This window comes from Carassius auratus, chromosome 40, assembly GCF_003368295.1.
Source record: "Carassius auratus strain Wakin chromosome 40, ASM336829v1, whole genome shotgun sequence".
Lineage (NCBI taxonomy): Eukaryota > Metazoa > Chordata > Actinopteri > Cypriniformes > Cyprinidae > Carassius > Carassius auratus.
The window spans coordinates 6,385,853-6,390,540 of record NC_039282.1 but is presented as its reverse complement, the minus strand read 5'-3'; the positions used below and the strand labels follow the sequence as shown (position 1 = coordinate 6,390,540).

Below are 4,688 nucleotides of genomic sequence, written 5' to 3'. Positions count from 1 at the left end.
GGAATCTGCCGAGCATAAAACGTTGCAATGGTTCTGGCTGGAGAGTTTTAGGGGTGATCTGTGTGGTGGATAGGTTCTTGGGGGAGGCTGGTTGTATCCTGCAGGCTGCTCCCCCTGACCCCGGGCAGTGTGGGAAAGAGAGTATAGGGAACTGGCGTGACCAGGAAAATTAACACAGATGACTCTAGCAGACCTGGACAAACAACTGTCCTCCTCCTCTCTTCACCACAAAGATTTGTGTTTTTGAGGTTTAACTTTGTGACATACAACAAAAGCTTGACATGTCACACATCTTTGGAAAGCTGAGATTCTTGTGATTTAAATTTGATTGTCTTTATCAGACTGCCAACAAGGATTCATGCTTTGATCCCATTGTGTTTTCTGGCTAAAAGCTCCTAGCTACATTCATCTGCAGGCATCTGTTTAAAAAACTTTTTTTTTTGTATGTTCAAAGTTCTTTTGCTCAATAGTAGTAAGACTTACAGTGAGACTCTAAGATGACACCACGCTTTGTTTCTAACCAGAAGAAACATCAGAGTGTCACCTTTTAAAACAGACAAAACCATACATATACTCAAAATGGTTCAAGAGCAGCATGCAATTTACTTTGGGTATGCCTTTCTTTTGGCATTTTAGGCAACTTTTATGAGACAATTTTTTTCTGCGCCTTCTTGTGCTTTAATGAACAAATACATACAGAGATATGTCAAAACACCCATCTTGGTGGGTAACTCTGTATCTTTAACAATGATTAATATATATTTAATTTATATACTGGAGAACAGAAGTTCAGGTCGACAGCCCCCCCCCCCCTTTTTTTTCCCTTGCTATGCTATCAAAAGTAGAATCATAAAATTTAACTGGTATCTACAATTTTACATTTTACATCTCCCAGTTCTTTTGGGCAGCAGCTCAATATGTGCTCCAGTGAACTCCTCTCTGGCAAATTGGGCACAATGGTGTATCAATCAGGCCCCATCAGAAGAGATTGGAAGGACTGGGGAGGACATCATAGACAGACTGAACCAGGAATTTGATCCGGTGTGGCTCAGACTTCCACAATTCTGTCCATGATATCTTCCGGTCTGCCACCTGCTTCCATCGGGTCCATGCCTCCTGCTGCCGTATCCCTACTGTCCTACTGCAGCGGGCTTCTTCCACCCCAGCTCGAACCTCATCTTGGATCAGCTGTCGCCTTTCCTTTCCCTGGGCCTTGTTAAAGCGAGGTCTTGGATTGCTCCCGAGTCCTGCCCGTCCAGATGCCACTGCCCCCACCAGCTACTGCCTGTTGGGCCTTCCACTTCCTGCGGGTTCTGACCTCTATGCCTGCCAAAGAGACCTTGCTGTCACTGGAGTCTGTGGACAGTAGCACCTCTCTTGATCGGGTTACCATAAACTCTTCCTTCAGACTGCTGAAGGGCAGTTTTAGCTTGTTCTTCCCTCTCGTACAAGGCAATATCACTGAGGCTTTGTGGTAGGCCTAACCACTTCCGCAGGGAACAGCTGACTTTCCTCTTGAAGCATTCAACGGTGGTTATTGTCATGTCATTGACCAGCAGTGGCCCAAGCAGTCGGGGCAGGATGCCATGCTGCCAGATCCCGACTTTATATTTACCTGGCAGACCTGACTTGTCCACAGCCGTCAACCAGATTCCCAATTGTTTAGTGGTTGTCTGGAGTGATGCGGTGTCCTTCAGGGTGCAGTCATAAATCTTGCCCAGACTCTTGACTGGCTTTCCTCCAACAGATGGTATCTGAATGCCTCTAAGTGAGAAGTGGAACTGGTCTGTAACTTTCCCTTTCTTCACCAGAGGGACCTGGTCTTGGCTGGCTTAAATTCCATCCAGGCCCAGTTGATGAGATGCTCGATGCTCGAGATGTTGTCACCGTTAAATCATCCATGAATGCTCTGATGGGGGGCTGCCGTATACCTGATTTGGTATGTGGTACTCTGCACTACACCTCTGCTGACTCTACCAGTATGTTCATCACCAAGGCAAACAATATCATGGAAATAGTACATCCAGTGATAATGCCCTTCTCAAGCTGATGGAATGCAGATGTTTACGCTCCAGATGTGACTCTCAGACTGAAAGACTTGTAATAATCCAGCATTAGGTTCTTGATCTTGTCTGGAACGTGATGAGAGTCAAGTGAGGTTTCTACCAGCCTATGTGGGATTGACCCATAGGCATTAGCGAGATCAAGCAAGAGGACTGCAAGATGCCCTTTTCCTTCACATGCCTCATGTAACAGCTGGGTAACAACTTCTGTATGCTCAATGAATGCTGGCATCTTTGGGACTCCGCCCTTCTGCACAGAGGTGTATATCTATGTGTTCCTCATAAGGAACTCCATCAGGTCCATCAGTTGACCTTGATTAGTTTCCATAACCTCTTCAAAAGTCTATGGCACCTCATATAGATGATGTACAGCACTCCACTCAGGCCCAGTGCTGAGCTGGTTCTTGCAGCTTTGACGACTTCTTCAACTTCCTTCAAAGTTGGCTCCATGGTGTTAAATTCCAAGGTGGGTTCCAGCGGGCTTATCAACATTTTGCATAGCCAAAACTCTTTGTCTCTTGCGCGGTCACTGTAGGTGGTACTGAGGTATTTGTTAACATCTTCTTCAGTGCACGCAAGATGGACACTTCTTTTCTGCCCGAGGATCTTCTTCGTAAAACCAAACGGGTTAGAACTGAAGGCGCCACGTTTCCTGGCTCTCTCCTTGCCCCATCCTCCTATGCCACTCTGCTCGCTGGAGTGTGGTTAGTCTTGTCCTCAGGCTGTGGTGGAGTTCTGGCAGACCAGCCTTTTCCTCCTCCCTTGTCTTCTTAAACTGCCGTCCGAGCAGTCTAAGCTCACTCTTTAACTGGCTGATCTTCACTTTCTGTCAGTTTGGCTCTGCCACCCCTCTGGTCAGCTGTCGTTCCTTAATGCCGAACCTTTCAGCTCCGATGCTGATGATCATTGTTGTCTGCAACTTCTGGTCTGCATCCCCCCTCGCAGTAGCTTCAAGGACTTGGTCCAGGTCTTCATCCAACTGGAGCCACTCTCTTCCTTGTTGGCAGCAGGCCACTTGACCCGGTGGTGTTCGGAATGCCTGACAATGGGTGGAGCTTGTTTGGCTTGGAGGTTCTGGGCACTGCTTATGGGGTGTGCAGGTTCTGGGCACTGAGCCAAACTGACATTGGATGTTTCGGGTCTCACAATATCATACACTCTCTTAATTTCAAGCATCTTGAGGGCCCTGATGAATGACCGGCCGACAAATCCTCTGCACCCTTTTATTGCTTAAAACTCAAACACATCTTCAGTGATGTATCCTGGGTTCAATGGGTGTTTCGGGTCGCACAACATCATACACCCTCACCCAGGCGACCCAACCAGGGTTGATCAGACCCTGGCTTGTGTCTGAGTTGCTTGTATGATCCACGGATCGCCCCGCTCGCCCAGGCTTGCCCAACCAACCAAAATGAGGACAGGACTGCAGCCAACCACGAATGAAAGAAAAAAGGAAATACGTCAAATGTTGGAAATCACTGTCATTAGCTGAATATCACTCCTCCCTGTATTCCTTTTGATTGCGTGATCAGCAATATCTTGTACTTTATCTCCAAAACTGCTGAACAAGCTTAAATAGAATTCATTGTTACAGAGTAAGTTCTTAAAACTCAGACAGCTCCATCGACTTCACAATGGAGTCCAGTGTGGGAAAGGAGGCAGAGGAAGGAAATGGGTTTCAGTCTCACTCAGAGAGAGAGAGCTATGATAAGCATCTACCGAGGGGAGCAGGAAGCTTTTCCGTGGGGGAAATACGTTGAAGAACAGCTTGGACTGACCCCTGTGCTGGATCCCGAAACTGGGTATTCCAGTCTGACCAACCCTCTGACCAAAACGATACATGGAGTTCCAAAAATGAAAGTTCAGGGGAAGCGAGTTCATCTTATTTGTCAATCAGACACATAACTTATCTCACAGAGGTGCGGTGTTAGCAATTTGATAGCCAAAAGTAGTTTGACAGCAGCTCAGCTGTAAAAATAAAATAAATGTCCTTTTCCAGTAACGAGCTACTTTCCATATAAGTACCTACGTAGCTACTTTAGTTAGCGAGCAGAGGTAATACTCAGTCAGCTCATGAAAAATACCAATTCTTTCATTTTTCTCAGTCACTGGTAATCTGAATTATTTTGCAGAATCATTTGTTGACATCAATTTGGGTCCTACTGATAAACATAGAGAAACTTACATATTTTTGTAGCGATATACACAATATTATTAAAATAACTTTACCAAATGATATACTATTTAGGTAAATACTGATGTTAATTACAATTATGGTGTTTTCTTAGTCAAGTTTTCTAGTGATATTTAGTGTAAAAGCCTTTATGTTGAAGTAAAGTTATTACTTTTGCTATTTTTATATTTTCTTGTTTATATTTTTAATTAGCTTTATTTTAATTTCAGTTATAGTTTCAGTACTTAATCTTTAAGTTAGTTTCCATGACTTTTTTTAAGTGGACATTTTTTATTTAATATTTTTTATTTCATTTTCCAAGACTTTTTTAAGTGGACATTTTTTATTTAATATTGGTTTAATTAGAAATATATATAATAATTATAGTCTATATTCTATTAATAATAAAGAATCATTCTAATAGATTTAGTTACTGTTAACAGTAACAACAC

At 43.8% G+C, this 4,688-nt stretch overlaps 1 pseudogene; it reads right to left on the bottom strand.

Moving 5' to 3' along the window:
• Nucleotides 1–839: 839 nt before the first annotated feature.
• Nucleotides 840–3,552, bottom strand: LOC113058994 (uncharacterized; annotated as a pseudogene).
• Between the last annotated feature and the right edge of the window lie 1,136 nt (nucleotides 3,553–4,688).